Source organism: Lolium perenne, chromosome 2 (genome assembly GCF_019359855.2).
Source record: "Lolium perenne isolate Kyuss_39 chromosome 2, Kyuss_2.0, whole genome shotgun sequence".
Lineage (NCBI taxonomy): Eukaryota > Viridiplantae > Streptophyta > Magnoliopsida > Poales > Poaceae > Lolium > Lolium perenne.
Window position 1 is genome coordinate 128068730 of NC_067245.2, and position 23816 is coordinate 128092545.

A 23816-nucleotide genomic window follows, 5' to 3' on the forward strand; every position below is an offset into this window, starting at 1 on the left:
ACATAATTTCAAAGGGTAAGTTCCAATCAGGGGTTCAACTATAGGAGCAGCTTGTTAAGGCTTTTTAAGAGTTTCAAAAGCTTCCTTACAATCATCATCAAAAACAAATGGTACATCTTTTTGAAGAAGATTAGTAAGAGGCTTTGAAATCTTGGAGAAATCTTTAATAAATCTTCTATAAAACCCAACATGACCAAGAACACTACGAATACCTTTAACATCCCTCGGATAGGGCATCTTCTCAATTGCTTCAACTTTAGCTCTATCAACTTCAATACCTCTCTCAGAAATTTTATGTCCCAATACAATTCCTTCATTAACCATAAAGTGGCATTTCTCCCAATTAAGAACAAGGTTAGTTTCTTCACATCTCTGCAAAACTTTATCAAGGTTTCGCATGCAACTATCAAAAGAATTCCCATAGACGGAAAAATCATCCATGAATACCTCTACAATACTTTCACAAAAACCATGAAAAATAGCAGACATGCATCTTTGAAAAGTAGCAGGAGCATTACATAAACCAAAAGGCATGCGTCTATAAGCATAAGTTCCATAGGGACAAGTAAAAGTGGTTTTCTCTTGATCTTTAGCTTTAACAGCAATTTGTGAAAACCCGTAATAACCATCAAGAAAGCAAAAATGAGTATTTTTAGACAATCTTTCTAGCATTTGATCAATAAATGGTAAAGGGTAATGATCTTTCTTAGTAACTTTATTAACTTTTCGAAAATCAATGCACATTCTATACCCTACAACTACTCTTTGAGGAATGAGCTCATCATTATCATTAGGCACAACAGTCATACCTCCTTTCTTGGGAACGCAATGCACAGGACTAACCCATCTACTATCAGCAATAGGATATATAATACCAGCTTCAAGAAGTCGTAATACCTCATTCCTTACCACTTCCTTCATCTTCGGAATTAGACGACGCCTGAGGTTCAACAACAGGCTTTGCATCATCTTCCATATTAATAGCATGTTGGCATATAGACGGAGAAATCCCCTTCAAATCATCAAGAGTGTAGCCAATAGCGCCTCGATGCTTCTTCAATATTTCCAATAACCTTTCTTCCTCAATCTCTGAAAGCTTAGAACTAATAATAACAGGATATATTTTCTTATCATCAATATGAGCATATTTAAGATTATCAGTAAAGGCTTTAAATCAAAAACAGGATCTTCCTTTGGTGGCGGTGTTGTACCCAAATCTTCCACCGGTAAATCATGCTTGAGAATAGGTTGGCGAAGAAAAATTTCCTCAAGCTCATCTCTTTCTTTCCTAAAAATTTCGCTCTCGCTATCCTCCAAATGTTGCTGCAAAGGATTATTAGGAACAAGAACAATAGATGCACATTGCTCCATTTTAAAATCATTACTAGGCAAATCAGCTTTATAAGGAGTTTTAGTAAATTTAGAGAAGTTAAACTCATAAGATTCACCAGCGAATTTAGTCAAAATTTTCTCTTTCTTGCAATCTATAATAGCTCCACAAGTATTTAGAAAAGGTCTACCAAAAATAATAGGACAATAATCACTAGCAGCAGAACCAAGTACCAAAAAGTCAGCAGGATATTTAGTCTTACCGCATAAAACTTCCACATCTCGAACAATACCAATTGGAGAAATAGTTTCTCTATTAGCCAGCTGAATAACCACATCAATATCTTCAAGTTCACAAGAATCAATTTCGTGCATAATCTCCGTGTAAAGCTCATACGGAATAGCACTAACACTTGCACCAATATCACATAATCCATAATAACAATGATCACCAATTTTAACAGATATCATAGGAACACTAGCTTGTTTGGGTTTATTAGAATGTGAGACAATATTAGAAGCATCTTCACAGAAAATAATATGACCATCCTCCACATTTTCAGTCACAAGATCTTTAACTATTGCAACAAAGAGGTTCAACTTTTATTTGTTCTTCAGGTTCTACAGGTTTCTTTTCACGTTTCGGAACCGCACTATTTATAACAGAGTACTCTTTCATTTTAGCAGGGAAAGGAGTTTTTTCAATATAAGCTTCAGGAATAACATGATCAGCGGTTTCAACTACAACGCATTTATTAATAGATGAATCAATTTTATCTTTATACGGTTCATGATACTTATCAAAATTCTTCTTTGGCAATTCATAATGAGAGGCAAAAGCTTTATAAAGATTTACAGCAACTTGAGAATCAAGACCATATATAGCACTCATATTACGAAATTTATCAGTATCCATAAAAGCTTCAATGCATTTATAATCATAAATTATACCTGATTCTCTATCCTTGTCGTTCTCCCAACCTTCAGTATTTTCTTGGATCCGATCAAGAAGGTCCCTTTTAAACTCTTCTTTGTTGCGTGTAAATGATCCAGAACAAGAAGTATCCAGCAAGGTCTTGTCTTGAAAAGAAAGTCTTGCATAGAAATTATCAATAATAACATTACCAGGAAGCTCATGAATGGGGCATTTGAGCATTAAAGACTTCAATCTCCCCCAAGCTTGGGCGATGCTCTCTCCATCATGAGGCCAAAAATTATATATGCGATTCCGATCCTTATGAATTTCACTTGGAGGATAGAACTTAGAATAAAACCGGGGCACAATATCATTCCATTCAAGAGAATCCCCATTATCCAAGAATTTATACCAATGCGCCGCCTTACCGGACAGCGACAAAGAGAATAGTTTCTTCCTCACTTCATCCATAGCAATACCTGCACATTTGAATAACCCGCATAATTCATGCAAAAACAGTAAATGATCACCGGGATGGACAGTTCCATCCCCTTCATAGCGGTTATCCATAACACGTTCAATAATTTTCATAGGTATTTTATATGGTATTACTTCCTCACCTGGCGCCTCATCCACTACCGTTGTAGTAGTAGTAGATTTCCCAAATAGAAATTGAAGAGAAGATCTCTCCATAATGACTTATAGCAGCAGGCACAAATAAAATCAGCACAACAGTAAAGGTTTTCCTTACCAATTCCACTTACCAATAGCGCTTCACTCCCCGGCAACGGCGCCAGAAAATAGTCTTGATGACCCACAAGTATAGGGGGTGTATCGTAGTATCTTCGATAAGTAAGAATGTCGATCCCAACGAGGAGCAGAAGGTGTTGACAAGCAGTTTCGATGAAGGCTTCACGGTAAATGCTCACGAGACAAGTATTCGGGGGTTTGATGTAACAGTTGAATAAAGTACGAGTATGTAAAGTGCGAGAGTAATAATTGCAGCGAGTGGCCCAATCCTTTTTAGCACAAAGGACAAGCCGGTTTGTTTACTTATAATGACCAAACGTTCTCGAGGACACACGGGATTTTAGTCTAGTGCTTTCGCTACATACGGCTAAATAATCTTCATTGTTGTGATAAGTGTTGTGTGGGTGAACCTATGCTAATGTACCGCCCTTCCTAGGACTAATACATACTTGTGATTATACCCCTTGCAAGCATCCGCAACTACAAGAAAGTAATTAAGAATTAAATCTAACCACAGCCTTAAACTCTGAGATCCTGCGATCCCTCCCGCATCGATATACCAACGGGGGTTTAGGTTTCTGTCACTCCGGCAACCCCGCAATTGGCAAACGAGTACAAGATGCATTCCCTAGGCCCATAAATGGTGAAGTGTCATGTAGTCGACGTTCACATGACACCACTAGAAGAATAACACCACAACTTAAATATCACACCATTGAATATTACTCAACCATAGTTCACTACTAACATTTAGACTTCACCCATGTCCTCAAGAACTAAACGAACTACTCACAAGACATCATACGGAACATGATCAGAGGTGATATGATGATGAATAACAATCTGAACATAAACTTGGTTCAATGGTTTCACTCAATAGCATCAACACCAAGTAGGAATCGATACCGGGAGAGTTTCCCCTATCAAACAATCAAGATCAAACCCAAATTGCTACGGCGGTGACGGTGTCCAGCGGTGATGACGGCGGTGATGATGGTGGAGATGATGATGATGGTGATGGCGATGATGTCCAGCTCGATGACGGTGACGATGGCGTCGATTTCCCCCTCCCGGAGGGAATTTCCCCGGCGGATTCCTGCCCGCCGGAGAGCTCTTTTCTCTCTGGTGTTCTCCGCCCCGCAGAGGCGGCTGTAACTCTTCGCGAGGTACCCTCTGTGGCTTAGGTCTTCGGGACGAAGGGTTTGGCGAAGAAAAGGAGGCGAAAAGGGTCGTGGGCCCCCCAGACCATAGGCCGGCGCGGCCCGGGCCTGGGCCGCGCCGCCCAAGGGTGTGGGCCCACCCAGGCTGCTCCTGGCTCCACCATCTTGCTTCCATCGGAATCTTGAAAAATAGGATTTTTGGTATAATTCCCTTCCAGAGTTGATCTTCCGAAATATTGCGTTCTGACGGTGCTTTTTCCAGCAGAATCCTGGCTCCGGTGTTCGATCCTCCAATAATGATGAAACATGCAAAATAGATGAAATAACATAAGTATTGTGTCCCAATATGAAATATATCAATGAATAACAGCAAATTATGATATAAAATAGTGATGCAAATTGGACGTATCAGTACCATAATCCGAAGTGTGGGGTATCAACTAAATATCGAAAGATCCTTTTGACCGCCACTAGGTGGCTTTCCTTCGGACTTGCTTGAAACCGTGCACACATACCAACGCTTAACATTATATCCGGGCGAGAGGCACAAAGGTAAAGAAGCGAACCTATCATCGAACGGTAGAGCTTGGTATCCACCGCCTTGCCGGTCTCGTCAAGAGAGAGTTGACACTTGAGTTGCATCGGAGTTCCAATGCCCTTGGCGTTCTTCATATCAAAGCGCTTGAGCATGTCTTGGAGGTACTTTGCTTGATTGATGAAGGTGCCTTGTCGCATTTGCTTGATCTCGAACCCAAGAAAGTACTTGAGTTCACCCATCATTGACATCTCAAACCTATTTGTCATCAACATAGCAAACTCATCATTGAATTTTGTGTTAGTCGAGCCAAATATGATGTCATCTACATAGAGTTGGCATACGAAAAGCTCCCCATTGACTTTCTTAGTAAAAAGAGTGGGATCAATTTTCCCCACTTCGAAACCACGGTCTTCAAGCAACTCCTTTAGATGCTCATACCAAGCTCTAGGAGCTTGTTTGAGTCCATATAGGGCCTTTTTGAGCTTGAAGACATGGTCCGGGAAATGGGGGTCCTCGAACCCCGGGGGTTGCTTCACATATACTTCCTCATGTAAAGGACCATTAAGAAAAGCACTCTTAACATCCATTTGTTGCAACTTAAAGCCATGATGCGAGGCAAGGTCCAAAAGGATACGGATGGACTCAAGCCTTGCAACGGGTGCAAAGGTTTCACCAAAGTCCACGCCTTCGACTTGAGAATAGCCTTGTGCCACCAATCTTGCTTTGTTGCGGATAACCATGCCACTTTCATCTTGCTTTTTCTTGAAGACCCATTTGGTGCCGATAACATTGCGGCAATGATCAGGTCGCTTCATGAGGTCTTCACAGCGAGTGTCGGCTAGAGGAGAAGATTCTTGTGAGTCCTCTTGCCCTTCATCACGGTTTAGGTCCTCGCCTTGACCTCCATTGTTGTTGAAAGGGGCATCAGCATCATGAGAACCGGATGGCTCAGGGATATTAGGAATAGTATTGCCCATAAAGATTATCCCCGAACCACTCGGAGAAGAACTTGAAGCTTGGCCTTGGTCACTTGATGTTGGTTGTTGTGGTAGATGAGCTTGCGGTGAATGTTGTTCTTGAGCTTGTTGAGGTGAACTTGGACTTGATTGTTGTTGTAGTTGTCGAGGTTGAACTTGAGGTTGTTGTAGAGGTTGAGGTTGAACTTGATGTTGTTGTAGAGGTTGACTTGCATTTGTAAGGTCGACGGAGGAAGCTTGGCCTTGTGGTGTAGATGGCTCCACTTGGGTGGAACTTGGTCCTTCCCCGGTACTCATAGAAGGTAGCTCTTGAGGCCGGTGAATGCCAACACCCATCCTTCCTATGGTATCCGGGGGAATTGCATCTCCTTTCTCACAAGAAGCACTTCGGTCCTCCAAAGATCTATCATCTTCATCGAATGTCACATCACAAGATTCTACAACTCGCCCGGTTGACTTGTTGAAGACTCTATAGGCGTGAGAATCCGTAGCATAGCCAACGAAAATTCCTTCTTGAGCTCTTGAATCAAACTTGGATAGGCGTGTGTCTTTGACAAGCACATAGCATTTGCATCCGAAGACCTTGAAGTATGACACATTTGGCTTGTTGCCGGTGAGGATCTCATATGGTGTCTTCTCAAGACCTTTGCTAAAGTAGAGACGATTAGTAGCGTGGCATGCGGTAGAGATAGCTTCCACCCAAAAATTGTAGTTAGACTTGTACTCCATCATCATGGTTCGAGCGGCTTCGATCAAGGTTCGATTCTTCCTTTCGGCGACCCCATTTTGTTGGGGAGTATATGGCGTGGAGTATTGGTGTTGGATTCCTTCTTCGCCGAGAAAGTCATCCAAGGTGTAGTTCTTGAACTCCGTTCCATTGTCGCTCCTTATTGCGAGGATCTTGTTGTCGTACTTGCGTTGAACTTGGTTGGCAAACTCCATCATGGTCCGTTGAGTCTCACTCTTGTACTTGAAGAAGAATACCCAACAATAGCGTGAATATTCATCAACGATGACGAGGCAATACTTCTTTCCTCCAAGACTTTCATGAGACGGTGGACCGAAGAGATCAACATGTAAGAGCTCCAAGCATCTTGTGGTAGAGATGATAGTCTTGGCATTGTGAGGAGCTCCATGCATTTTTCCTTGTACGCAAGCCCTACAAACACGATCCTTACAAAAAGAGACATCTTCTTTTAGTCCGAGAATGTGGCCACCCTTGTGGACACTTTGCAAAGTCCTCATTTTGACATGGGCTAGTCGGCGATGCCATAACCAACCCTTGTCACCTTTGGCGAATAGGCAAAGAGCGGAAGACGTTGTCTTTCCGGAGAAATCGACAACATACAATCCGTTCTCTACATATCCAACAAAAGCTACATTGAGTGTCTTGCTCCACAAGAGGACCACCATATGTTCATCAAAGAAAGTACATAGACCCATGCAAGCAATTTGATGAACGGAGAGTAAATTGTAACCAAGGGTCTCGACAAGGAGGACATTCACAAGTGAGATGTCGGGTGTTACCACCACTTTGCCAAGACCCAATATACGGTAGAGTGAGAAGGCTCGAGGTCGACAACAATATTCTTGCTTCCAGTCATATTAGTTGTGGCTCCACTATCAACCACCCATTTAGCACCACCGGAAGCATAGTCCTACAAGGAATCAAGTCTTGGATTTAGGTACCCATTTTTCAATGGGTCCTAGCATGCTAGTAACAAGGGGTTTGGGAACCCAAATAGTCCAATCAACATTGTCCTTTTGAGGACCAATAAAGCGAGCACGAATATGTCCATAGTAATCAACAAAAAGAACATGAGAAGGGTTGTTAGAGCCGACGAAACCCGTCGAGGCGGAGTTGGATACTCCATCCCTTCTTGAGCTAGCATCGCTCTCCTCAAGGTTGATCTCCATGTTCTCCTTGTTCTTCTTCTTCTTGGTCCTCTTATTCCTCTTCCTCTTTGGCTTGGTAGCCACTCCTCTTTCATTGCAAGAGCCCTCTTTAGCTCCATCTTTAGCTTCAATGACTCCTTCCAAGTACTTGGCTTGAACTTGGAGTCTATCAACTTTGGCCTTCGAACGGTTGACTTCATCTTCATGCTCCGGGTGAGGATGGCAAATATCAAACACTTGTACTTCCTTTGCCTTGTTCGCCCGGAAGTGTTCCATCAAAGCTTCTTCTTGGAGGGCGTTCATCTTCATGAGTATGCGCTTGTCACTCTCCATCTTGGCAATGTCACTTTCATGAGTGCAACACACACGGTCCTTGCTCAAAGGGAAATGCACCTTCAATGCTTCCTCTTGCATGGAATTGATCTCCATGAGCTTGGCTTCTCTTCTCTTCAAGGAGGCTATTTCCTCCTCATGATCACCAGTGTCCTTATCCTTGCTCATGTGGAGACATTCCACCAAAGACTCTTCTTGCTTGCTACTCAAACTCAATAGCTTGGCCTTGGTGATCTCAAGAGCGGCAATTTCTTCTTCATGGTTGCAACATGAGGTCTTCTCTTTGAACAAGCGGTAATATTCATCCAAGGCTTCTTCTTGAAGAGCATTGACTTCCAAGAGAAGAGCATTGTGCCTCCTCAAGGAAGTAACTTGATCAACAAGCTCATCATGACAAGAGTTGGGGTCTTCATCATCTTTCTCTTTGTTGGCTTCCTCAAGAGAGAGCATCTTATTTTTGAGCTCACCAATCAGCTCAAGAGCATGGTCTCGATCCTTGGTGAGTCGAGAGACAATAGCTTCGTTGGTGTATTCAAGGACGATGACACTAGCTTCAAGAGACATGCGCAGATTTCGTTCATCATCAAGCTCCTCTTTGAGAGAGGCAATCTCATTTGCCGCTTCCCTTTCCAACCTCTCCCTCTCCTCAATAAGATCTTGTGCCGCACCAAGTTGGGCTAAGAGAGCCCGAACATGAGTCTTGGTATCCCCTTTCATGTTAGTGAGAAAAGAATCCAAAGAATCCAAACCCATAATCTCACGTTTAACACTGAGACTAGTGGCATCATCAATATATAAGGCATTAGTTGAAGATGATGGTTTGGAAGGGGATTTTACCTCCGTGGATACCTTTGCCATAAGGCAACGAGCAATGTTGGTGACGAGGTTCTCATTAGGAGAGTCGAAGATGGAGATAGAGGGAGTGGAAATGGCGATGGTGGCCACTCCCTCTCCTTCCTTGTTGGGGCGCTTGTCTTCATGTTCTCCATCTTCATCGGAGGAGTACTCTTCTCGAATGATGAAGGCTCTAGGCTTCTTGTTGGAGGAGACCTTGTCGTCATCGGACTTTGGGGAGAACTTGGAGAATCCTTTGGAGAGTGACTTGAACTTATCCTTGCGGATAAGCCTTCCACCATGATCTTCTCTTCTCTCAAACATACAATCCGCGACAAAATGATTCTTGTCACCGCAATTGTAGCATGTTCTTCCCCTTTGCCCCTCCCTTGGGCTCTTGTAGAAACTTCTTGGAGAATCACGTGATCTTCTTGGTCTTGTGCTTCGGGACATGTTTCCATCCCAAAATTTCTTGGCGAGAGCCATGTGCTCATGATAGTTGATCTTGAGATCATCCGGTCCCCACTCAACGGGATCCTCATCGCTTTCACTAGCTTCATGTACCTTCATCTTCAATGAAAGGTTGGGCTTGCAGGAGTTGTGGGCGCGAGCAACAAGATCCTCCGCATTCTTCTTGGAGATGTCCAAAGCGATGACTTCGCTAAGAACTTCATCGGATGTCATAGCACAGAAGGAGGCGTTTTGGCGGATGGCCGTCAACTTCACTTCCTCATAAGGGAGGAGAGCGTTGTAGAACTTGCGCTTGATCCAATGGTCATAAACAAACGTTGCTCCAAGATCTTGCATTTGTACGGCAAGAGCGATGAGGCGCCGATACTTTTCTTCGGCGGACTCTCCTTCAACCATGACGAAGTTGTCGGCCATGTTGTTCACTTCATCAAAACGAGAGCTTTGGATGCTTGCATTTCCGAGGAAGAGCTTCTCAAGTTTATCCCATGCTTCCTTGGCAGTCTTGAGCAAGCGGATATGAGCACGGTCCTTGGGCGTGATGGCCATGTGAATCATGTTGATGGCGGTGGCGTTGAGTTGGTCATCCACCACATCTCTTCTTGTCAAGCTCTTTGGATCTCGTGGTGAATAGCCCTCCTCGATGATACTTCAAAGCTCGGTGGAAGCGCTACGCACATGAGAACGCATTAAGAATTGCCAATTTTCAAAGTTATTTGACTCAAGTAACGGTGGTGAACCATGCGACAAGATATGCGACATAGGTATTGGAATGTTTATGGTGTAATCATTTGGTGGTGGCACCGCATGATAACCCCCTAGACGTTCCGCAACCGGTGTCTCATCATCCTTCCCTTTTGTTGAAGTGCCGGTCTCCCCAAGCCCTTCCTTTTGTGGATCTTTTGTCGCTTGCGCGACAAAATCAACAAGAGGAAGGGGTTAGCTTTTGGTGGGGGATCCTCGGCACTTGCATTAGGATTAGCGATGGGGTTTGGTTTTTGTGCAACCAACTCCATCATCATCGCCTTCATTTGGGCAACGATGGATGACTCCAATTTCTTGAGGTCATCCAACGTAGCCGTCGTGGAATCGATGGGAGATGATGGAGCGGGTGGCACAAGGGAAGGTGACCCATTCTTATCCGCCTCTTGTTCAGCCATTTCTTAGGCGGTAAAGCTCGAGCAAGAAAACCTTGCTCTGATACCACTTGAATGGATCGTAGCGAACAAGAGGGGGGGTGAATGGCGCTACGGCAAGTTTTAGTCCTTTTCAATTTTTATGCAACGGAAGGTAAAGGTGAGAACTTTAGTGATAGCAGTGATCCTACAATGATTCTAGGACAAGTGCAACAAGTAAAGGAATCAACAAGATAACAAGAGTAAGGAGCAAGACAACCGGGGGCGCGGAGGCGAGGCGAGGTTTGTTTCCCGCAGTTCCTTCCACAATAGGAAGTACGTCTGTGTTGAGGAGGTGCTAGTCTCACACAAGAGACTAGACGGCCACACCACGAAGGAAGGCCTCACCTTCTTCCTCGAGAGAGCTCCACGAAGGTGCTCTCCCTCTTCCACTAAGGCACCGGTCGAGGCGGTAATTCCTTCACAAGGTTGGGGCGAGCTCCACACACAAGGATGCTCCCAACACCCTATGGGGCTAGTACATCACCAAGCGAGCCTCCATAGCTGCACATCTCCAATGCTCCACCATAGGAACCCTACCACCAAGATCCACTAAGGAATAGCTAGTATTGGTGAAATCTCTCTTGGTAGAACTATAGATCGGGGCCTCCTCCACCACTCCTCAAAGTTTGGGCATGATTGGTTGGATGGATGGGGAGAACCTCAAGGATTAAGCTCAGCAACAATGGAGGAGAGAGAGAGGGAAGAGATAAAATCGTGTTGGGGAAGAAGGAGCCCTTAAATAGGCTCCTCCAAATCCAACCGTTATGTCCAGTTTTTGCCTAAGCGGTACTACCGCTTTTGGGAAGCGGTACTACCGCTCTGAGTTCGAATTCCCCAGATCTGGTCAACGTGGACGCAGAGCTGTACTACCGCTAGAGGTACCGCTCGAGGTACCGCAATGGGGTCCAAACCTTACTAGATCCAAAGCGGCACCGGAGCGGTACCAGAGCGGTACCGCCGTAACTAGTTTACGGTACCTAGGCGGTACCGTGAGCAGTACTACCGCTCGTGAGCGTTACTACCGCTCCAGGTACTGCAGGGGTACCGCAACTCGTACTGTAGGTCGATTTCAGCGCAGAACTCAGAGCGGTACCGTGGGCGGTACCTATAGGGGTAGCGGTACTACCGCTACAGGTACCGGTAGTACCGGCCTGGCTAAAACTGGTTTTCTCCCCTTTTTCTCTCCATCCATGTCACCTCGCTAAACACACACAAAACCAGAAAAACTATCAACTACGCTTCAGTATTCCGATCTTGACGTGTCCAACGAGGTCACTGTGCACTTGCAAATCTAACAATGATACTCAAAGCACACGGTGAGATTACTCAAGTGTTGTCATCAAACACACAAAACTTGGGGTGTAAACTTTGCTCTTACAGCCGGCATATGTTCTCGGCGCCCCCTCCAGAGCCAGTTGGCGATACAGCCCCAAGGAGGGCCATGTGGAAACTAACCGGATCGTCCGGTACATGAAGCGGCTTAACGACGACACGGACATCTGCTCCGACGATATAGTGCGCACATTTTTCTCCCGCTGGGTGCTTCTCCTGCAGCGCCGCGCGCATAAGATTTGCCAGATGAGCAGGCGGAGAGATCCCACGAGGATCACCACCTTCTCTCTGAGGAAAACCGACGTGGTTCTGAAGGCCATGCAAATCTATAAAACTAAGATGTCGGTTGACTGGACCTTGGGCATGCCACCTTTTAGCCGCACTCGCCCGCCAACGTCCCAAGTAAGATCTTGGGGCTTCCGGAATGATGAAAACCGTTGTTTTAACTTGTCTTTTCCTTGTACTGCAGGACTTTCCTCGTATCCTCGTGGAGCAACCGGAGTTCTTTGCGGCCAAACGCGTCTACCGGGATGATGTGGATCCAGACCCATATACCGTCGGCAACGTGCACAAGATGGGCCCAACGCACTCCCGTCGCCCCGGTAACATTCCTGCTCCTCGTCCGTGAAACGCTTCGGACAACGATAACGATGATTGTATTATGCTAGAGGTATTTTATCCGCTTTCTTCAACTTATGATTTTTCTCTGTGACGCCGGTTTCAGCTGACCGGGACTCCCAGGTGCTCGAGCACGTGACTCCCATCTCCGCTGAGGTTGGGGATCCTCCGGCTCCACGAGTCCGGAAGACGCCGGCTTCTGACGCCGGTCCAAGCATCAAACCATCTCCCAAGCGCCGGAAGGTTCCCGGCTCCGGGCCGGAGAGGAAGAAAAGGAAGAACGAGATTCCGGTTTCCTCCGGGTAAGCATTATCAACTCACTTTTTTTTGGTTTGTAGCTTTGTATTTGCTCATTCCCGCGGCTAACTCTTATTTTCAACTTTCAGACCCTCCCAGGAACTTACCAGGAGCGCGTCCGGAATGAGGCCGGAAACCTCCAAGGACTCCGGCAAGACCCTTCCTCCTCCTCATCAAAGTCTGGTACACTCCGGTGCCGGCAAGGCTCACTCCTCCCCTCAGGGAGGTAAAACAAGTTCGGGGAGCGCGGCCCCAAAACAGAAACATCGCCGCGTAGAGGAGGACCTTTCTTCCCCTCTAGACTTCAAAGACATCGGCGCCAGCAACATGGGCGTCGGCTCAGAAGAAACCGGGCAGCCGGAACCTTTGGTTCCACCCGTCCTCGAAAAAACTGGCCAAGCTACTGCTTCCCCCTCCAAGAGTTCACCATCTGCACCACCGCCCTCTTCTTCACCGGCAAAGGATGCTCCCGCGCCACCGTCAGCATCCGCCAACAAACCTCCTCCTGCTCCGCGGAAAAGCTCCCGGAAGGGCACCAAGGTCACTGCCGAGCAGCTCTCCAGCGCTGTAACAGCTGCGACAGCTCCACCTACCGGCTCCCAGGCCCAAGCCCTCATTCTGCATACCGGGCGCGCCGCCATCACTGCCAGCGAGAATGTCTCAGTGCAGCTGGGCTGGATTGTTGAGCTTAACCGCGGCGAGGCCAACCTGGGCTCGCTCCAGCGGTACATGGACAAGTGGAACCTAGCAGACCTTACCGATGCCACCCTCGGCATTGGTAAGGACAAGAAGCTGGTGCTTGACACCCGTGTGGGGACCCCGGACTAGCTGTCCGAAATTCCCTGTTATGTATACAGTTCACGATCCCATGATCAGTGCGCCGTGAACACATAACCGAACTGATATCAAATTACACCATCCATTACAAAGCGGAATAAGAAAATTACAACATGGTCACATGACCGATACTTACATAATAGCCTCGAAGGGCCTAACTAAACATCAGAGTAGCATCATCACTTCAGCAGCGCAGTACCCAAGTCATCTGCCATAACCCTACAGGCAACTGACTGGGAAGACGTTCCTAGCTCGCATAGACGTCGCCAACTCCTTCTTCATCCGTCGTATTCCTCCAAGTCTGGCCAAGTAAATAGCCAGGGACAAAGCCGTGAGTACATTTGGAATTGTACTCGCAAACCATCAAGAAAGGTACTTTGCAAGAGTGCAAGATAACAAGTGCTAATCTAGATGACAAGAGGGAAGAGATAATTTCTCTTGTGGAAATAGCATGTAGAAGAGAAGTAGTTTCTCTTGTGGATAAAGCATGTAGAAGAGAAGTAGTTTCTCTTGTGGATATAGCATCCCGGCATCTTAGAAGAAGGGGATCGATACTCAAGGGGTTCTATGACATCTCTATATCTTTGTTGAAGAAGATACTTCAAAAGAGTTCTACAACATAAAACACTAGGGAGGGGGGTAACCCAATTTGTTTCCTTTCCGACCATCTCCATATGGTCAACCAAACCATTCCCGTACCCTTCCGGTACTCCGAAAACAAGTTCATTTCTTTCATTTTCCAAAAAATTTTTGTAAACCAAAAACTCATCAGGCTAAGCAACAGCCATTCCAACCGTCCATGACCGCGGACGCGGCTATTCGAATAGATTTTACTCTGCAGAGTTTGCACACTTTCCCCACCTCTATCCGGATACCTATCGTGTGGGCATCATCCCCGCATAACAACATATGCCACGACGGATACCCGAACATAGCCTTTCGCCCATTCGACTTAGCAAGAGGTCCTACCCTATGGAGTATGTACCTCCCCGGCACCGTGGCAGCTCACCTCCCTTTGAGCGTGGCTCCACCGCCAAGCCAGGAGACCCATAGTGTCTTCCGGACGGGTCAGCCCCGAAGGCCTCCCGTTATACTATTGTCCCAACCATGACAACCCGGACTCGTGGGTAACCGTACCCTTGTATAGTTGTGCGGTGCCTCATGCTAAGAAGAACAAACGTCAAGCTAAGCTCCGTGCCTACGTTGGAGTAGATGTGGTTGCGCGGGTTAATTGTCACGGGTGAATACTTAGGCGCCAAAGTTTTCGAAAACAAGATTTTCTTTCCAACCATCTTTGCCAAGATCCTTTTCTTTCGTAAACACACGCTTGGGTAAGTCCAACTCACCCAAGGTTTTCAAAAATTCTTTTCAACAAGGTATTTTTCCAAGGGGGTTCCCAACCTGTAGTTTTATGGATGAACTAAGATACATCAAGGCATGATGCTAGCCATCATACCATTAAGGATGATAATTGAGGTGTCAAGGGGATATCATACCACTACGGAGGTGACAAAATAAGTGGTCAAGGGGGCATACATGCTTAGGGTAAGCATGCCTAACATCAACAAGGGGTTCAACATACTTGGGAATAAGTATGCATAGAGTAGAGGACCAAACATCACACATGATACAAGGAACCAAGTATATAATGAAACAATGAACACAACAAGAAGGATAAATAGCAATAGATCAAAAGATGGCTTGCCTTGGCTTATTTGTCCCTGGACTTCTTCAACTCCATCCATATAAGAATCCCAACAACATAAATAAAATCCTCGTCCGATTCCACTTATTCTTCTTCTCCGGAATTGTTCGCATCTATCGCCGGAAAATATAAAAGGAACACAATCAATCACATTGCATCAACTAGACAACATTCAACAATCAACAACTAACCATGCAGCCAAGGTATAACATACTAAGGACTTATAGATACCACAAAACAACTTTAAGAGTTTCAATTTAGAAAACCCCATTTATTTACCTAGTAGAGGCATGAGTGCATCACAACTTAGCAATTGCCTCTCGCGGTTATCACCATGGTATAAACAAATTATCCCCTGGTAGATAACATCATGAAGAGGACAAGAGCATTAGTTTGGCATCACAAACATTCACATTATAATTTGAAACATTTTTGGAAAAGTAGAAATCAGTTTTCCTAATTTAATTTGCTCACTTAACATTATACAAAAATAGGAAGCAAACCATATACCACATCATTTGAAAACTTAAGCAAAAAAAAAGAGCTAAAGTTAGGTTGCAGAGGTTTTGTTTTGCAAGCATAAAACAAAGGTTGCCCATCTCTACTAAAAAGAGTTGGTCAAGGGTTTTAAATAAACCGAAAAGTTTTGCTTCAACAATGCATGTCACACATATACATTACTAACAGCAACAAATATGTATGAACAGAGACTAATAATATTTTTCCTAGATGTCCAGTACTAATACAAGACTAACCCAATTGGAAACACCCAAAAATATTAAACCTACAATTTTAGGAATTTCTTTGAATCTGACTGTACAGAAAACAAGATCTGTAAGCCATAAATCGTAGAAAAATCCTAAAAATATGAGGCCACTGGCATTTGAAAGGTATTTAAACAGAGATGCATACGCAATTGGATTTGAGTTCAAATTGTTTCTGAAACTCTCACAAATGGATTGAAAAGTTTACCGCATGTTTTCACCATTTGCTTTAACTATGGAGTTGCAGAACAGATAAAGGTTTGAAACTTGTTTGTGATGATTAAGAAAACATTCAGTAATCCTACAGAATTGGAATCACTCAATTAGGTTCAAAAATGGATTTTTGGTGATTTAAAAGCTAACAGCCATGTCTGCAGAACACACAGAAGAAGTTTAATTCACCACAAATCGTACATAAATCATAAAAATATTAGGTCAGCTGCATCTGAAAGGTATTGAATAGGTGGTTCTTACCCAGTTGGTTTCATTCAAAAATTCGTTTCCAAGCTCCTGGTTTAATTCGACAAAGTCAGATCTGACCAGATCTTGATCTGTGAACCATTTCAGTTTCATGAGGTCAACCGAAGTGAAACCAACGCCAAAATGAAGGTACTGGAGAGGGCTTTCACCCACAGTTGAGTTTGCTCAAAAAGGTATTGTAAAACGGGAGAAATCTAACAAACTGTGATTCTGCATGTTTGCAGAACTTTATTTACCATGCAAAATCCGTAACGAATTTGAGGATGAGACCAACGCCAAGTTGTAGATCTTTTTAATACCTATCTGCGAAACTTTGAATCACTCGATTTGGATCTGCACACGAGATTTGACGGATTTTACAAATTCGTACCAGAATCTGAAACAGCAAGATACAGAAATTACTGCAAGGTTTTGGACGAACTTTGCTCAAGAACTTCAGATCTGAGGATAGCTCAACCTTCTCCATGCTTGGACCAACATGCACCTGCATCAAGATCCAATCTAGTGAGAGGAGAAAGGAGAAATAGAGCTGGATTCATCTAGGGTTAGGGGAGAAGAGAGGGAGAGGGAAGCTCTCATGGTGAGGGGAAGCTTGAGGAAGGAGGGAGTTGCATCTTGGAGAGGTTTCCATGGCCATGGCCAGCCATGGTTGCTAGGAGGAGCAGAATTTCGTGGTGGAGGAGAGGAGGAGAGTGTGAGGGAGTGGAGAGTGAAGAAAATGAGCAAAGGGGGAGGTGGTGGCCGGCCAAGGGGGTATTTATAGAGGGAGAGGGGTGTCTGCCTCCTTTTTCATTGGCCAAGGAAGGTGGCTGCCCATTTATTGATTGGAGTAGTTGGGAGGCAAGGCTTGCAAGAGAAGGAAATGAGGTGGAGGGTCTGGCCGAATTTCAAGTCATGGACGGCTCCTTTCTTGTCATGAGCAAGTGAGAAATGTGAGAGAGATGCACAACATTCATGTGAATAGATCAAGGCATGATGTTGAGGAGGTAAAGTCAATGAGTGATTTTGATGATGATAAGATTAGGAGTAATTATCTAAAGATAGAAAGGGGTATGAGGGTGGCATGTGCCATGTGCCATGATAATAATCTCCACCACTTTGGTTGAGACCAACTTAGGATGAAGAGAGTTCCCAAGGTATAGTTGATGAATAAAAGTTTTCATTTGAATTCAAAATTGAAAGATTGGGGTTGGCCACATGCAACCATGCATGAACATGCCAAGGTAGATGGGATGGTGATGGTGGTTTAGTCAATGATAGAGCAAGGTTAAGAGAGATCGTGAGTGAAATATCCATATACTCACAAGGATGAATATATTGACATAAATCATCAATTTATGAGATCAAGGTGATGATGGAAGAGAATATAAAGTACTCTACAAATGAGAGGTCAATTGGAAGTGGTTTGAAAGTATCAAATGATCATCCATTTGATCAAGAATTGGGGGATGGGGAAAATACAATGTGATAGATCAGAGGTGTGCATAAGATGTGCAAGTGTTGCCATTTGAAAAAGGATTTATTTGAAAGGTGTATGAAACACCTCAATTGTCTAGGGACAATTGGGAAAGAACTCAAGTGGAATGGAGTTTGAAAATGTTGAGAGAACTAGTTGGAACATAGGAGTTCAAAATGTTCTACTTACTTTCTCAAGTAAAGTAGAGTTTTTCTCAAATGTAAAGTAAGCAAGAGGGTAACAAGAAATGGTATAAGTACCATAAACAAGAATTTTGTTAAAAAGAAAAAAAATTAGAAAGTAATGCTTCAGAAATCAGTACTTGTTAGAAATGGGATGAAAAACAAAATCCATTTCAGTTCTTTGTTTTCTCTGAAGAAATATCTTGAAAAGATTTAATAAGACTAGAAGTAGTTTTGTGATCAAAACTAGAGAAGGAAAAACAATAGGGTTTTTTGAGAAAGAAAACTAAATTAGGGGGAAGTGTTCTCAAGGGTAGATGATGGCTACGAAATGTACCCATCCTTCCCACTCTTGGTTTTGTGAACATTAAACTTGGATTAAAATAAAAACAGGAGGTTAAAGAGGTAGAAGTGATCTAGTGCAGAAACACTGGATAAGGTATGAGATCAAGTTGAATATAGGAGTTGCAAGGATGGAGTGAGACATGCAACACGTGGAGGTTGAAGAGGATGTTGTATAGATGAGATTCATGCATTGAAGTCAACAATAACAGTTGTGAGTGCTTAGAGATCAATTGCCAAAGTCTGGACATTTTAAGCCTGTCAACACAGATGGTCGACATGGCCTCAAAACCAACAAGGATGAGTGGATATAAGAGAGGGATGTAGCTAGGGGAAGATGATCCCAAGTTTTGAATTAAGGATGAATGAGCTAGGTTGCACCACAAGGAGAAAAATCACGGTGGCACACTCAGGTTGCCATCAGGAGAAGAGTTTGATGTAATAAGAAGGAAAACAATTCTTCCTAAGTCACACATGTGTTTTTATTAGGTGAGTTGCTAGTTTTACCACTAGGGGTGTTGTTCTTTGAAGTGGCTCAAGACAAAACTCAACAAACAATCAAGACAATACATCTACCAACAGATCAAGGCAATTCATCACAACAAACAGATCAAGGCAATTCATCTAATTAGTCTTTAGAAAAAGTTTTTGTTCCCCCTAATTTTTGCAATAAGGACAATTAATCAAGGTTGCAAAAGTTGGGGTGTTACAACCCGCGGCCCGTGGAGCACGGTGCAGCATCTGGGGCATCTCAAGCATGCCGTGAAGGAGTTCGATAACGCCTGGCATGATGCCAACAACAACGTGTTGGTAAGTTTTTCACCGGAACTTTAACTTTTTCCCTCATACCGATGCCGGTTTTCAACTTTAGAACCTATATATCCTCATAGTCCCCGAGTTTCGGGTTAAGCACGCAGTACTTAGCGCGAAACTACTCAAAAAACCGGCATAGCTAGTCCCCGAGTTTCGGGTTAAGCACGCAGTACTTAGCGTGAAGCTCAAAAAACCGACATAGCTAGTCCCCGAGTTTCGGGTTAAGAACACAATACTTAACGCGAAGCTCAAAAAACCAGCATAGCTAGTCCCCGAGTTTCGGGTTAAGCACGCAATGAAACTCTTGAGGAGAACATTCCTCTAGTGCTACTTATGGTAGAGGAATCTCGTGATAGAGCTTTAGAGGTGGCATATGATTTTCGAACTAAAAATGTTGAGCTAGTAAGTGCTCGTGCTAAACTCCTTGAGGATTTTGAGCTTCTCAAAAGTAGCTCTAGGGCTATGGAGAGTGAGCTCATCAAACTCACCGAGTCACATGAGGAATTTAAGGCTCTCAACCTATTAGAGCTTGCTAAGTTGCCTTCTCCTTGTGCTATAATTGATAATGCTTGTGCTACTAACTCTACCTCTTGTGAAGCCCCCATCTTGAAGGAGAATGTTGAGCTAAGGGCTCAACTTGCTTTGCTAACAAGCAATTATGAGAAATTGGAAGAAAATTATGGAAAGCTTTCTAGCTCCCATGATGATCTTCTAGTCTCTCATGATTTGCTAAAGTTAGCCCATGAGGCTATCGTGTCAAAGGTAAAATCTTGTGAGCCTCATGTGAGTACTAGCACTACCTCTCAAAATGCTATTTTGCCATGTGCTAGTGCTTTTAGTTCACCCACTCATGCTATTGACTTATCTTGTGGTGAACTACCTTCTATGCCTTGTTCTACAATTCCATGTGCTAGTGCTAGTAATTCACCCACCCATGCTATTGCTATATCTTGAGGTGAATTACATACCTTGCCTTGTTGCTCTAACAATAAAGCTTCCACTTCCTCTAGTACTTGTGTTGTTACTAACCATGTAGGGGAAATCGAAGAGCTCGAGGCCCAAGTCTCTTCTTTGAAGAAGGACGTGGTAAAGGGTCATGAAGGGAAGCAATTCCCCAATGACAAGAGTGGACTTGGATTCAACTCCAACAACAAGAACAAGTCCACCTCGCACTAGCGGAAGAAGGGCCAATGGCATGTGAAGGACCCCGCCAAGATTGTGTGCTTCAAGTGCAAGATTGAAGGGAATCAAGTTAGATTGTGCCCCTTGAAGAAGGTGCCACTTGGCGTGAAGAAACAAGGGAAGCGGCCTCAAGATGGAGCTCATGGTCTACCTCAAGGCCAAGCTCAAGGTCTACCTCGACGTGAAGAAGGGCCGCTACCCAAGAAGGATCAAGCCAAGGCTCCCGTTGTGGAGAAATCAAGTGAGAAGAAGGGGAAGAGAAGAAGATGCTACATATGCCGTGAGAAGGGCCACATCTCCTCCTTTTGCACTAGTGGTAACTCATCCAACCCTATCTTGATCCATGGTACTTATTCTCTACATAAGGATAAGGTTGGCGATGTGTTTGCCAAATATGTTGGCACTCAAAGTGGTTTCGTAAAAAGAACATTTGGGTTGCCAAGCTTATTGTGACTAACTTCTTAGGACCCAACTTGGTTGGGGACTAACAAGCCAAAATTTGATCAATAGGTACATGTGGAGGGCATGGAGGCTTGACTAGTTCATGAAGACTTGGGGGATCTTCATCATTTTCACTTCCTCAAGTCAAGTACTATTCCTTTCATCCTTTACCCATGCTCCTCCTTGCGGTAACGTGCCCTCAACTCATTTACATTTTAAGTTACCCGCTCCCCTTTTACATGTGTTGGTTTTGTACCTTGCATGTGGTTGTGTATGTTGTGCCTCCTACTTGCTTATCTTGCTTGCTTGATTATATATGTTGGGTGGCACATCATGTACAATTGTTCTTTGTTGAGCCTATTGCATCTTATTGATATCTTAGTTGTTGGCTCATGTGAGAAATTAATGGACTATCCCATTTTGGGGGAGTGATATGCCTGTACATTTCACAATCCTAAAATGTGCTACATGATGAACTAAAATTCTATAATGTCCATGAATTATCTCACTTGGTTCTAATTTGCCTCTTGCACGAAAAATGTCTTTATCACCTTATGGGGGAGTATTATGCTTTGTGCATCTTACAAGCCTAGAAAATGTGAACATTTGAGGTTGTTTCACATAGAATTGATATTATAGATTATCTTGCTCCTATGTGACATGTTTGCTCAAACAAATCCCACTTTACCATATGCTTTCTTTGTTGTGAAGATAATCTTGGACATACTCGCAAACTACCATATGGACATTTCCTAAACACCTCTTGTCCGTGGACAATTGGTAATAAATTGTGTGGTATTGTTCCGGATCATCCTCACACTTGGCTCATGTGCTCAATTGCTTCATTTCTTGCCAAGAATTTGTCCTTATGGGTTAGACTCCCATATGTCTTCCTCGCTTCTTTTGGATCTCCTTATTTCACTTGAACCTTGTTGGTGTTTTGACAAGCATGGTTGAGCAATAATCCCGCATTTGTGCATTTTGTATTCAAATGCAAAATTCTAAATAGTGCACTAATCTTGGGGGAGCTCTCCTATGTTTGCTAGAACACTTCCTTGTTTCAAGAATTTGACCTTGGAAGACAAACCTTTTCTTTTCGGTACTTTTGTGCCATCATGAAAAGTGTTGAGGGTTTGGTTTGTTTGGAACCTTGCTTTCTTTGGAAGTTGGTTATCTCATTTCTTATATTTGGTTTAGATTCTTAAAATGAGATAAGTCGTTAAGCATGCTTGTTTTGGATATCTTGCTCTATCTCTCTTGTACCTATCTTGTGTGTGCATGTTTCTTTGTGGACAAATATCTTCGTGATGTTGTCCGCTTAGAGAAACTTGTATACATAAGAGATGGTGCATATCTTTTGATATCCCTCTTTGTTGGAGTCCATTCCTTCATTCTTATTTGACTTGATGATGACTCCACAAAGGTTGTTGTTATGAGTGCTCATTTTATCCTATTTGCATCTTCAAGCACTCATACTTGATTTAGGCACAAGCTTCATTTTTTACTTGCTTCTTATTAAGCTTGTGTTTCTTTTTGGTTCATTGATTGCTTGCTTCATTTGTCGAAGCTTTCTCACCTTCATATCCTCTTGCAATCTTTGATCCTCAATATAGTTTGATTTCCTCCGAATATTCGTCATTGAATATGTGCATTTGATTTCACTCACAATTATGAGAAATGCACAACTTATGGAGGAACGCTCACTATATTGGCCTTCCAAACCTTTCGTCCATTTTGGCAATCGAGGTCAATGGGGGAGAAGTTTGGAGGGTTTAAGGGAATTGCTTTTGTTGTTCTTAAGCATTTGCCTCTCATGCCTTGCATTTGTTGCTTTGCATGGTTGAATATTTAGAGGATACTCCGCTAGGCTTTAATTGTCGGTATATGCAATGAAATTCAAGTTCATTCACACATGCATATATTATGGGGGAGTTTGTTCTAAATATTCAACTTGGGTTGTTCGTTAAATTCCATATCTAAACCCTCTCAAAGAGATTGTCATCAATTACCAAAATGGGGGAGATTGTAAGAACATGTCCATTACCCCATGTGTGGTTTTGGTAATTGATGACAATCCCTATGGACTAACGGTTGCATTGAGAATCAATCTTAGGTCAAGTCCATAGCTATGTGTTGGACTCAAGGTTGTAAGATGGAGAAGACGGAGTACAATGACGAAGACGGTGTCGAAGAGATACGAAGTCGGTGTTGAAGATGAAAGAGAGAAGACGGCGTAGAAGATGAAGAGAGAAGACGGCGTTGAAGATGGATGAAGACGGTGGCGTGCGTAGAAGATGGAAGAAGACGGTGGAGGGTATGTTGAAGGAAGACGGTGGCATGTACAATCATGAAGAGTATGAAGACGGAGCTTGCCGACTCGAGAAGAACGCGCAAGGACAAGGTTTGTGCTCGATAGGATAGTGAGTCGCATCATCGGAGAGAGCTCAAACCTTGCATGCATTGCATCGTGTTTCTTGGTTGTTCTTGGTTCTTATCCATGAGATGAGTTAGAGCTTGTGTTCATCTCCATGACAAGCTCTAGCTCATCGAAAACGGATCCCGGATGCATCGCATGTTGCATGTGCGAGGGTGATGATTTTCCCGATATACCATATTGAGAGGTTACACCTCTATGACCATGAGAAAATCATCACTCACTCTTTTGCATGATTTCATCACGTGAGAAGGTAGCTCTTGTCGCCCTCTTTCCAACAAAATTGGTTTCATGTCATTCCGATTTTCCTAGCTCAAGTTATTGCGTTTTCCGTGTTGCATATTATTTGGAAAAGAAAAACAGCATATGGGCCGGGCGGTACTACCGCGGGCGGTACCGGCCTAAATACCGCACGCGCGGTTTTCCTTACTGGATCCGGAGCGGTACCGGGCCGGTAGTACCGTAACCCAATTACGGTACCAGGCCGGTACCGGGCCCGGTACTACCGGCCCACCTTCTTCTCCAAGCCACCAGCCCGCACCATCCACCAGCCC

The 23816-nt window shown here is 43.9% G+C and overlaps 1 long non-coding RNA gene across 2 annotated transcripts; it reads right to left on the minus strand.

The window, feature by feature from the left end:
• Nucleotides 1–15168: 15168 nt before the first annotated feature.
• LOC127330167 (uncharacterized) lies at nucleotides 15169–17121 on the minus strand. Of its 2 annotated transcripts, XR_007869154.2 has the most exons (5): nucleotides 16834–17121; nucleotides 16649–16745; nucleotides 16407–16483; nucleotides 15448–15523; nucleotides 15175–15281 (listed from the first exon to the last, which is right to left on the minus strand). It is a non-coding gene; the product is annotated as an uncharacterized lncRNA (long non-coding RNA). The 2 variants fall into 2 exon arrangements; XR_007869155.2 differs by lacking the exon at nucleotides 15448–15523 and having other exon boundaries at nucleotides 15169–15281.
• Between the last annotated feature and the right edge of the window lie 6695 nt (nucleotides 17122–23816).